The following is a 13105-nucleotide window of genomic DNA, read 5'->3' as shown; positions in this document are numbered from 1 at the left end:
GCCAACTGATGGTCTATCAGTTTAAAACAGTTCTGTGGCTACACAGTTTGGGAAATGTTGCTGTGGCTTGGGGACCTATTAAAAAGCTTTATAAAGGGGAGGGATGTTGTCATGTTTGGACCCTAGGAGGGTCCAACAGTGTGGAGGACTGGTCCAAAGCAGGGTGTGAGTGGATGCTGGGACACTGCATTGCAATCCACTGTAATAATACAAGTGAATGGTGATTAGGGCCTGAATTGAGCCAAGTGCAAGAGTTAGTGTTAGGGGCTAGCAGGAATGTTATAAAAAAGGAATATTCTCCTTGAGTTGAATCACCACTTCTAAGGCGTGTTTCTCTGTTTTTCAGGTCCAGAAAGTAGATTTAAATGCACCCATATATGCTCATTACCTTGATGACTGACTCATGTTAATTAAATTCATTGGAAACTGACTTATTCAGGAATTAGGTAGACCCAGCTTTCTATCCTTGCTCTGTCACAGCACAGACCTTCAGTATTTTCATTCTTAAGAAGGGAATTCTTGACTGCTTTTCAAGGGTGGTGAAAATTAAAGATGATATATGCTATATACCTACCACAGTGTCTGGTGTAATAATTGGTTAGGCAGTCTTTCCTCTTGATCCTAGAACTCATATTCCCCAAACCCGGGGAACCTGCTTATATTAAAATCTTTAGGAAGTTGGATTGTCAATAAGAACTTTGATTAGAAAGCACAGAATTAGAATCAACAAAATAGCAATGGCTGGATTACTATGGTACATTACCTTGATATACTTATGATGAACCACCCTTGCATGCCTGGGATAAATCCTACTTGGTCATGGTATATAATCTTTATAATGTTGTTGGATTTGGTTGAATTTGTTAGTGGGTTTTTTTGTTTGTTTTTGTTTTGTTTTGTAGGATTTTTTCATCTGTATTCATAAGAGATACTGATCTGTAGGTTTTTTTCTTGTGGTATCTTTGTCTGGCTTTAGTTTCAGGATAATGCTGGCTTCATAAAATGTATTATGAAATATACCCTTTCCTAATTTGGGGGGAAGAGTTTCAGGAGAAGTGGTATTATTAAATCTCCTCTAAATGTTTGGAAGAATGCACCAGAGAAGCCATCAGATCCTGGACTTTACTTTGTTAGGAGGTTTTTATTTTATTTATTTATTTATTTTTGGCTGTGTTGGGTCTTCGTTTCTGTGTGAGGGCTTTCTCTAGTTACAGCGAGCGGGGGCCACTCTTCATCGCGGTGCGTGGGACTCTCCCTGTCGCGGCCTCTCTTGTTGCGGAGCACAAGCTCCAGACGCGCAGGCTCAGTAGTTGTGGCCCACAGACCTAGTTGCTCCGCGGCATGTGGGATCTTCCTGGACCAGGGCTCGAACCCGTGTCCCCTGAATTGGCAGGTGGATTCTCTACCACTGCCCCACCAGGGAAGCCCAGGAGGTTTTTAAATTACTGATTCCATCTCCTTACTTGTTATAGCTCTGTTGAGATTTTCTATTTCTTCCTGAGTTAGTTCTGGTAATTTATGTGTTTCTAGGAATTTGTTAATTTCATCTGGGTTATCTGATTTGTTGGTCATCAGTCAACCACCTTTTCTTTCTTTTCTTTTTAAATTTATTTTTATTTTAAAATACTATCATACAATAAAATTTACTTTTTTGGTCTATAGTTCTGTGAATTTTAACACATATATAGATTTGTGTAACCACCACCACAATCAGGAAATAGAGCAATTCCATCACCCCCAAAACCCACTTTGTGGTATTATAGTCGCATTTTCTACTAACCCCTACCTCCTGGCAACCACTGTTGCCTGTCACTAGATCTGTTCTCTGTCACTAGTTTTGTCTTTTTAAGAATGTTATATAAATAGTCATACAATGTGTATATGTTGAGACTTTTTTCACTCAGCATAATGTCTTTGAGATTCATCCAAGTTATGTTATCAATAGTTTGTTTTTTTTTAAATTGCTGAGTAGTATTTTATTGTATAGATGTACCACATTTTATTTATTCATCTGTTTCCAGTGTTTGGTGACAATGAATAGAGCTGCTAAGGACATTTCATAGTGTCTTTGGATTCCTGATTGTCCATTCACTGAAATCTTTACGCTTGTGATCATCAACTCTACAGGTTTTCTGGAGGATGAATTTTTTTTTTTTGGCCGCATCCTGCAGCATGTGGGATCTTAGCTCCCCAACCAGGGTTCGAACCCATACCCCCTGCATTGCAAGTGCAGAGTCTTAACCACTGGACCACCAGGGAAGTCCCTGGAAGATGAATGTTTTTATGTACTTCTGGCACACAGTAGGTATTTAATAAAAACACATTCAGCAAATATATACTGAAAATCTGTCATGTGCTAAGCATTGGGAATACACTGGTAAGTAGAAACAGACTTAACTCCTTCCCTTGGGAAGAGTTCACAGTCCTGTAGGGGACACCAACATCAACCAAATAATCACTTAGATTGTTCTAGCATTGTACCTGTGGCTTCACTGCTTTGAAGGAAAGGCACTTTGTTTCCTCAGAGCCTGTAATAGGAATTTGAGCTCACCAGGTAGGTCAAATATGGCTTCCCTGAGAGAAGTGATTACTATCTCAATTCCAAAGTTTGAAATAGGAGTTAACTAAGCAACGTGGTGAGAAAAGCATTCTAAGAGAAGCCCTTGAAGTGAGAGGGATCTTGGTGAGAAGACCAGTGTGGCGGCCAGAATGCAGAGAGTAAGGAGAGCATGATCAGATTTTTGTCCTTATCTGAAGACCAGTGAGAAGGCCACTGAATAATTTTACATCATGGGGTGTGAGTAATGAGGATTATGGTTAGAAAAGATCATTCTAGCAGCTAGGTAGAAAAGGGATTTGGAGAGGTCTAGAGCTGGTACAGGTAACTTATTAAGAGGCTATTACTATAATTGAGGCTTGAGATGATGTTTGCATGAGTTGAAGGGGCTGGGTATTGAAGGTGGATTCAGGGCTCATGTAGAAGGTAAGATGATGGCCAGGTCTTAGGGATGGATTGGATATGGGGTATGTAGAGAGAGAACTATCAAAGAAGACACCTATATTTTTTGGCCTATGCATTTGAATGGACAGCAGTGCTCTTTATTAAGATAAAGAACATGAGAAAGCCTTCAGCTTTGGGAAGATGGGAAGATCATGAGCTTGATAGTGGATATATGAGTTTGAGGTCTCCTGAGTTAAGCAGGAGATGACAAATTGGTCATCTAATATCCTCATCTAGAGCTCGCTGAAGAGATCTAGGCCAGAGGTATGAGAGTGGGTCGTTACTTGAAGCTGTAGGTATGAATGAAATCTTCCAGGGTGAGAGAACAGAGTGAGAAGCAGAGGGCCTCTGACTGACAGACACTTTGAGGACCCTAGTTTTAAAGGACAGGCATAGGAGAATGAACCTACAAGGGAAAGGGGAAACCTGCAAGGGTAAGGGGAAGGTGCATGTTGTAAATGAATGAAAGCATGAAAATTAGACAATATGCAGAACACTTTTATTGTACTAATCTGAAACTCTATAACTCTATAACAACAACTTCCCTCTCCACCCTCCACCCCCACCTTCTGGTAACCACCATTCTACTTTCAGTTTCTATACATTAAATTTTTTTTACTGTCAAAAAAGAAGTTTGAGAAATATTGGTCCTAGGATATCAGCAACACATTCCCTACTTCAACTCAAACATGTGTGTGCCTACTGTGTGTCAGACCACTGTACTGATTCCAAGGCCACTGTAGAGATTCCAAGATGAGGTAGACATGACCACTACTTTTGAGAAGCTCCCATTCTACCTGGGAACAAAGACCAACAAAGCAAGTGCTGTTTGCCAGGCACAGAAAGACAGGAATATTTTGTAGGCTGGTTTAAAGGAGAAGCAAGGGCACAGAAACCTCAGATTATAAAATCTGTAGCTTGGTGAGGCAGGAAGTGGCAGGCATTAAGATTAGGAAAGTGAAATAAAAGTTAGATTGTGAAAAGTCCTTGAAAGAAATATTTTGGACCTTATGCAGAGGCAATGGCAAGCTGTCAGAGATTTTATTTATCAGGGGAGTGATGTGGTTAGTAGTCTGTACTTGGAAGATTTCCAGATTTGCATGGAAGCTACACGGGGTGCTTGCTGGGGGTGTTCTTTTAAAGAGGCTAGAGGAGGCATAGAGAGTGGACACAGATTTCAGGAGCAGGCTCAGCAAGTCTTTGTGCTCAATTGAATGTGTGTGTGTGTGGTGGGGGGTGGGAAGGGTAACGTGGTGAAGCGGAGGGAGAAGGTAGAGACGGACTTTGGTGGTGATGGTGACAGGGAGACCTTGTACAGATTTGGCCTCAGTGATTCAAGTGCAAACCCCCAGAGGCAACCAGAAATAGAAGTCTGGAGCTCAGGAACAAGGTAGGACTATTTAAATAGATTTGAGTGTGTGTGTGTGTGTGTGTGTGTAGGAACAGAATGACATTGCTACAAACGTTGTGCAGAAAAGGCAGAAAAGATGGCCCAAGAAGGAAGCCTCGGCTTCCCTGGTGGTGCAGTGGTTGAGAGTCCGCCTGCCGATGTAGGGGACACGGGTTCGTGCCCCTGTCCGGGAGGATCCCACATGCCGCGGAGCGGCTGGGCCCGTGAGCCATGGCCGCTGAGCCTGCGTGTCTGAAGCCTGTGCTCCGCAGCCGGAGAGGCCACAACGATGAGAAGCCCGCGTACTGCAAAAAAAAAAAAAAAGAAGAAGAAGGAAGCCTGAGGCTTCCAGAAAGGAACCAGAAAGGTGTGAGGAGACATGTAAAATGTTTGGCCAAGACAGTGGAAAGGAGAATTTCAAAAGTAGGGCTATTCCACAGTGTTAGGTGTCAGGGAGATCCAATAGAATGGGGAAGGGACAGAGGGTGACAGTGAGCTACCAGCCGCCCAAAGAGTGAGGAGCATGGCCGCGCTGCATCTGGTGCCTGAGCTCTACTCAGGAGAAAGCTTTATTTATTATCCAGTGGATGCCACCACAGTGCTTTACCAAACTGCCTAGACCCTTAAGAAAATTTATTTCTGCATTTGCTGACCTCAAAAGCTTAGAAACGTGTTTATTTTGTATCTTTATTTTTTAAATAATAATTTGTACCTGTACTTTTTTTAATTTTGGCTGTTTCTGGTCTTTGTTTCTGTGCGAGGGCTTTCTCTCGTTGCAGCAAGCGGGGGCCACTCTTCATCACGGTGCGCGGGCCTCTCACTGTCGCGGCCTCTCTTGTTGTGGAGCACAAGCTCCAGACGCGCAGGCTCAGTAGTTGTGGCTCACGGGCCTAGTTGCTCCGTGGCATGGGGGATCTTCCCAGACCAGGGCTCGAACCCGTGTCCCCTGCATTGGCAGGCCGATTCTCAACCACTGTACCACCAGGGAAGCCCTATTTTGTATCTTTTATAAAGTTAAAGTCTTGCTATGCAAAGAGTTACCATCTTTTTCATGTTACTTAGTTTCTACAGGTGGTCAGCACTGATACTTTTTAGACTTCTCTCCTTGCTTGAAGAAAATAAGAATGTCCCAACTTTTCCTGCTTTTTTTTGGAGTCGGCTTCCTTTAGTTTAGATCATTAAATGTGTTATAGTTTCACCCCACAAGAAGCAAGATATCAACCACAAAAGTGGCAAAAGTGGTAGAAACAGTTATAAAATAGTTAATACTTTAAAAAAGCTCATTCCATGTAAATTTTTTTCTATTAAATGAAAAAGAAATGAAGCTGGTCATTGGTGATGAGATTTTTCAAGAAAAAAGGTTAAATAGAGCATGTCTGTAAAAAGATAGACCACATCTAGTCTGACTCCATTTTTGGTCAGCGTCACTAGCCTCAGAACTTTCTTTATTCTCCATCTCAGTGGTATCCAAGCCAAAAGTTAGTTGTCCTTTACCCTTACTTTAGTTTTTCACTTATTCACCAAGAAGGTTTGGGAATCAATCCAATTAGATTTTAGTGTTTAGGGAGCATGTTTGTTGATCTTATATAGAAATTCTACATAATAGAACATTTGATTAGCCAGAACAAATTGAACAAGATAGATGAGAGTACTAAGGTGCCTTTCTGCTTTCACATAATCTTCAACTGCCCAATTTAATATAATAAAGAACCTTTTAACTAATTAAACCTTCTTTAGATCTCTTTTTCCAGAAGCTGTTTCCCTAAGCACTTGTCTTTATTAGAGATATTTGGGGATGATGGGAGAGAGGGAGATAGATTCAGAGAGGTAGATCACCATTATACTAAGAATGGTATGTAGAATCAGGGCTTTCCTGGTGGCGCAGTGGTTGAGAGTCCGCCTGCCGATGCAGGGGACACGGGTTCGTGCCCCGATCCCAGAAGATCCCACATGCCGCGGAGCGGCTGGGCCCGCGAGCCATGGCCGCGGAGCCTGTGTGTCCGGAGCCTGTGCTCCGCAACGGGAGAGGCCACAGCAGTGAGAGGCCCGCGTACAGCAAAAAAAAAAAAAAAGAATGGTATGTAGAATCAAATTTGACTCTGTTGGGCTTCAGGTTTATAAACTGGGTCTTAAAAATTGCCTGTATCTCAGATTTTGCTCTGTAGCTCTAAATAACATGCACAGTAACTCTAGCCATCAAGGAATGGAAAGAAATGGTAGCGAAGCACAAGCTAGTGAACCAGTTGAACAGCTAGTGATTTTTATTATGATGAGTTATGTTTTCTTGTTAGGTGGTGGTTTTTGTCACATCTGTTATAACAGATCCTTTGAAGAGCAAAGATCCAAGGCCAGCAAGTGAACAATGATCGTGAAGTCCAGCCTGGCTTACTAATCATGGACTTGAGAATTGTTTTTCAACATCAGGTCACAGAGGGGCAGACTTGATTTTTTAAGATGATAATGAATAAAATCCTGTTAGCTCTTCAAAAATAAGGATTTTTAGCAGTAATAAATAAAACAGTTTACATCAGTCATTAGAAATGCAAATCAAAACCATGATGAGATATTACTTTATACCCACTTATTATTATAATAAAAAAGATATAATAACAAGTGTTGACTTGGATGTGGAAGAACTGGAACCCACATACACTGCTGGTAGGAATAGAAAACAGTCAGGCAGTTACTCAGAAAGCTAAGTGTGGAGTTACTGTATGACCTACCAATTTCGCTCCTAGGTGTATACCCAAGAGAAATGAAAACATATATCTACGTAAAATGTGTACACACGAATGTTCATAGTAGCGTTATTCTTTTTTTTTTTTTTTTTTTTTTTTTTTTTTTTTTTTTTTTTCTTTTTGCGGTATGCGGGCCTCTCACTGTTGTGGCCTCTCCCGTTGCGGAGCACAGGCTCCGGACGCGCAGGCCCAGCGGCCATGGCTCACGGGCCCAGCCGCTCCGCGGCATATGGGATCCTCCCAGACCGGGGCACGAACCCGTATCCCCTGCATCGGCAGGCGGACTCTCAACCACTGCGCCACCAGGGAGGCCCGCGTTATTCTTAATAGCCAAAAAGTGGAAAAAACCCAAATGTCCACCAGGTGATGAATGGATAAACAAATGTGGTATAGCCATACAATGGAATAATATTTGACAACAAAAAGAAATGAAGTACTGATAGATGCTACAAAAGGCTAGTTGTATTCTACTTATATGAAATGTCCAGAATAGGCAAATCTATAGAGACAGTAAGTTATTGGTTGCCTAGGGCTAAGGGGGGTCGGGTGGGGAATGGGGAGTGAGTGCTGATGGGTATGTTTCTTTTTGGGGTGATGAAAAAAATCTAAAATTGATTGTAGTAATGGAGACACAATTCTTTGCATATACTAAAAATCATTGAATTGTACACTTTAAATGGTAAACTGTGGTATGTGAATTATATCTCTGTAAATCTGTTATGTTAAGAAAAATAAAGCTATTTTAGTTTTTTCTCCTCCTGTCTCTAGTTATTGCAGCCCCAGGCCCCCCTGAGAGGTTAAGCTATGGCCAAGTACAGTTATGGTTACTTCTATTTTCCTTTATATTGACTCAGTCTTTGCACTTAAAATTAATTTAAGTGAAAAAAAAATTTTTTTAAACTGTTAATGCTGACCTTAGAATAGTACTCAGTTTTGGACCTGGTTTATCAGTAAATTTTGATTAGTTTGTAAGTACTAATATTTGATAAACTGAGTTAGTCTCAGAAATTTTTCAGTTAAGATTCCAGATGCAAATTCCTAATGGGGGCTTTTAACTTCATTTTAAAAGACATTTTAGGCATTTGAAGAAAGAAGGTGCTTTCACAAAGTTGCACGAATGTGAGTGCTACCCAGTTACCCTGCTAGCATCCCCAAGGGTGATTTTAGATGTTGTCCTTCCATAGCTACCTGTATGGCTAAGAGCATGGGCTGTAAAGCTAAGACTGCCTGCCGCCCTGTCTAGTTTCACCTTTGTTAGCAGAGTGAGTTATTTAACCTTTCTTGCCGTAAATTCTTTATCTAAGTAGTACCTCATAAAGTTCGTATGAGAATTAAGTGACTTAATAACCATAAAGTGTTTAAGGCAGATCCTGGCACATAAATGTTACATGTTGTTATTCCATCTCCACATTTCATAGCATTCTTTGTCATCTGGATCGGCAGAATTTCCTTTCGGCTTCTGAATTTACTAAGGTTAGGTTTGTCAGATATATAGCCCAAGAGAATGAAAACACTAATTTGAAAAGATATATGCACCCCAACGTTCACAGCAGCATTCTTTACAATAGCCAAGATATGGAAGCAACCTAAGTGTCCATCAACAGAAGAACAGATAAAGAAGATGTAGTGTACACACACACACACACACACACACACACACACACACACGCATGGTGGAAATTTGGCCATAAAAATGAATAAAATTTTGCTATTTGCAACAACATGGATGGACCTGGAAGGTATTATGCTTAATGAAATAAGTCAGAAAGGCAAATACTGTATGTTTTCACTTATATGTGGAATCTAAAAAATAAAACAAATAAATAAAAATAACAAACGGAAACAGACTCACAGATATAGAGAACTAGTGAATACCAGTGGGGAGAGGGGCAAGATAAGGGAAGGGAATTAAGAGGTACAAAATACTAGGTATAAAGTAAATAAGACATGAGGATGTAATGTATAGCACAGGGAATATAGCCAATGTTTTATAATAACTTTAAATGGAGTATAATCTATAAAAATATTGAATCATCATGTTATATGCCTGAAACTAATATATTATAAATCAACTATACTTCAATTTTAAAAATATTAAGTTTGTCTGTGAGTGGCAGAAAATCCAAAATAATAGCACTTAAAGGAAGCCTAAAGTTCAGGGCCAGTAGGACAGGGAGCTTCATGAAGTTGTCAGGGGTCCAGGTCATCCTATGCTGCTACTTTGCAAGCCTATTTCTACTCTTTTCTAGAGTTGAAAGACAAAAGGTAATTAAAATACATAGAATTAGTAGTGTAACTGTGTTATTTGAAAATATAAAGTAAATCTCAGGATAAACAGCCCAAAAAGTTGATGCAGTTGCCTCTGGGGAGCAGGAATTGTGAGTAGGGAGAGATGGATTACAAGACTGCTGAGTTTTGTTGTTTTCTTAGTTATAGCCTTATAGTACTGATTGGCTTTTAAATTTGTGATATGTAAAAGTTTGATTAAAGACAAAATTCTAGAAAATTTGAGTTATTTCATATAGTGCTTGTGCAAATTTTTTTTCACATAACAATATATTTTGAAGGTCTCCCTGGCAGTTCATATAGGTCTGTTGCCCCCTAAATTTTAATGGCTGCATAGAGGTTCGTACTCTGACTATACCAGTTGTTTCCTTAACTTCTTTTTCTAGACAAATTTTTTCTCATTTTTTTTTCTATTACATACAATACTATAGTGATTATGTGATATATATATAGTTATATAATTGAACAAGATAGATATATATTTTATACATATATATAAAACATATTCCTAGAAGTGGAATTATTACTAGGTCAAAGACAGTTCACAGTTAAAATTTTGACAGAAACTGCCAGATTTTCTTCCAAAATTTTAAGATCACTCTGATAACTGTGTTGACAATAGATTGATGTGGAGCAAGATGGGCCTTGGGAAGACAAGTTTGGAGGCTGTTGCTATCATCCCAGTGAGAAATGATGCACTTCAGACTAGGGTAACAGTGGCTATGGAGATAGGTAGACTGATTCAAGAAATAAAGTGGGTGGGAGAACAGATAGAATTATTAATGAAGTAGATGTGAGTAATGAAAGAAAGGAAGGAATCAGGATGATTCAGATGGACCAGTGACATCAATTAGAGTCTTCATGTGAGATGAAACCTGCTTGCCATGGCCAGATTAGATGAATTTATAGATACTTTGCAACTCTGACATTGTATGATTTTGGGATCCATGACAGCACCCTTATTTATAGATTGAATGATACACATATTGAATACTTTGTGTTTTATAATTGTAGGTATATAATTTTATTTGATTTTTTTTATTGTGCAAACATTGAGTTTATCCCTAAACTGCATAGATTTTAATCTTCTGTAAATCTCTGGAATCCTTTTGTTTACCTCCTGTGTGCAGCCACACATCTAACCAATGTGCTTCCTTCCTCCACCAGCTGTAGTCAGAGTGATCTTTATAAAATCCAGTCTGCCATGACTCCCTTCGCTCCAGTTTCTTCATATTGTAACAGAAGTGCTGTGTCCATAGCTGATCCACTCACAGGGAACATTTCCAAGTGGTTCTGTTCCATTCCACCTTGTTTGGGGGTGTCCAAGCCCCCATCCTCTCTCCAGTGGTCTTATAGGTCTTCCGGACTGTGGGAAAGTAGAGGGCCCCCAGGTGGGGAATCAGTGGAGCAAGAGGATAGGTATTCTATACTGGAGGACTTTCCTGACACTCCCTATTATTGGTGTAGGTAATCCTTTCTTTTCTCTTCTTCCAATTAATACTTCATCTCTCATTAAGTCTTGGTCATTATTCTACAGATTTTCCCTTCTGGTTTTGCAGTCACATCCAAGGGATTCTTTATCAGGTACTTAAATCTTTGTTCCTGCTCTTCTCCCACAACTGGAGGAAAAAAAATACGTAGAAATAACTAGTTTATTACTTCTGAATATTGCCCTGCCACAGCATGGCTTCCAAAATAGGCCTTGCTCACCTCACCCTCATCTCTGTGCTGTTTTCCCACATTGCTCATGCCATATCATACTTCCTTCATTTCCTGAAATCATAGGTTCACTCAACCCCATCCCAACTGTGCTTAGACCTTACTTTGTAGATCCAGACCTTCCTTCACTTTCTCTACATACTCTTCTTATGTGCTCACAGAGCACTCTATACTTGCCTTTGTTGTAGTATATATCACATGTTATGATTATGATATGATTATTTGGGGTCACTGGTTAGCTAGCTCCCAAGATCTTTGTGCTCAGGGGCCATATCTGAATCACTTTTATTTCCCCACTGGTAGCACAGTGCCTGTCCTAGAAGGGCTCAGTAATTATTTGTTGAATAAATAAATATGTATTTGGCACCAGCCAATATTAAATGATTTTTATTTAGTTCAAGGATAGAGGAAATAATCAATATAGAAGAACAATATAGAGGAAAATTGTGATTTTAGAAGAGGCTACTTTATTTTTCTAACAAGTATGTTTTATTCAGAAACATAAGCATGATCTATGGAAACGAATAATAAGAAAGCAGTTAGGGCTTCCCTCGTGGCGCAGTGGTTAAGAATCCACCTGCTAATGCAGGGGACATGGGTTCGAGCCCTGGTCTGGGAAGATCCCACACGCTGCGAAGCAGCTAAACCTGTGTGCCACAACTACTGAGCCTGCACTCTAGAGCCCGCGAGCCACAACTACTGAGCCCGTTTGCCACAGCTACTGAAGTCTGCGTGCCTAGAGCCTGTGCTCCACAACAAGAGAAGCCACTGCAATGAGAAGTTCACGCTCTGCGACGAAGAGTAGCCCCCGCTCGCAGCAACCAGAGAAAGCCCACAAGCAGCAACGAAGACCCAATGCAGCCAAAAATAAATGAATGAATTAATTAAAAAAATAGGAAACCAGTTAATATAATTCATCATAATAGGTAAAGTAAAAAATCATGTTATCATTTCTATAGATAACTAAAAATACTATTTAATAAAATTCAAAAATTCCTGGCTAAATTTGGAAGATATCCTTTAACAACTGGTATGCAATTGGTAACAGATTTACTAGAGTAAGAGGCTACTTTAATAATAGTTGGAAGCCAGGTTGCAAAAGCCTCAAAAAAAAAAGAATGGTCCGTTCACAAAACAGCTCATTTGGGAAGCTTGGTGTTGGAAGGAAGTAGGTATGTGAATTATATAACTAGAGGCCTTAGCAGGGTCAGATAGGAGTTTTCTGTAGGTAGATAGTGGGAAGATGGATATCAAATGTTGGACAGACTAGAGAAAAGGCTCAATGGGATGGGCCTCATTATCAGCACATGGTCACATGTACCAGCAGAAACTACCACACCAAGGCAAACACACCATTGGAGCTTTTGCTTTAAACTTTGATGACTGTGTACCTAGTTTAGCCAGCACAAGATTCTACAGGATGAAAAAGTGAAGAAAGAATAGCAGCAAATCAAAACTACAATGGGGGGCTTCCCTGGTGACGCAGTGGTTGAGAGTCCGCCTGCCGATGCAGGGGACGCGGGTTCATGCCCTGGTCCGGGAGGATCCCACATGCCATGGAGCGGCTGGGCCTGTGAGCCACGGCCTCTGGGCCTGTGCGCCCGGAGCCTGTGTTCCGCAACGGGAGAGGCCACAACAGTGAGAGGCCCACGTAACACACACACACAAAAAAAAATCTACAAACAACAAATGCTGGAGAGGGTGTGGAGAAAAGGTAACTCTCCTACTCTTGGTGGGAGATGTAAATTGATACAGCCACTATGGAAAACAGTATGGAGGTTCCTTAAAGAACTAAAAATAGAACTACCATATGGCCCAACAATCCCACTACTGGACATATACCCAGAGAAAACCATAATTCAAAAAAACACATGCACCCAGTGTTCATAGCAGCACTATTTACAATAGCCAGGACATGGAAGCAACCTACATGTCCATCGACAGAGGAATGGATAAAGAAGATGTGGTTCG

General features: G+C 40.5%; 1 protein-coding gene and 1 non-coding gene across 2 annotated transcripts in view; one reads left to right on the top strand and one right to left on the bottom strand.

The window, feature by feature from the left end:
- PRKAR2A (protein kinase cAMP-dependent type II regulatory subunit alpha) overlaps positions 1 to 13105 on the top strand; it is a 78273-nt gene that overhangs the window by 19695 nt on the left and 45473 nt on the right. The gene's annotated exons all lie outside the window — the stretch shown is intronic.
- TRNAA-UGC (transfer RNA alanine (anticodon UGC)) lies at positions 2187 to 2259 on the bottom strand. The gene has a single exon. It is a non-coding gene; the product is annotated as a tRNA-Ala (tRNA).

Source organism: Mesoplodon densirostris, chromosome 10, assembly GCF_025265405.1.
Source record: "Mesoplodon densirostris isolate mMesDen1 chromosome 10, mMesDen1 primary haplotype, whole genome shotgun sequence".
Taxonomy (NCBI): domain Eukaryota; kingdom Metazoa; phylum Chordata; class Mammalia; order Artiodactyla; family Ziphiidae; genus Mesoplodon; species Mesoplodon densirostris.
Note: the sequence above shows the minus strand (reverse complement) of the source record. Positions and strands in the feature narration are given on the sequence as shown.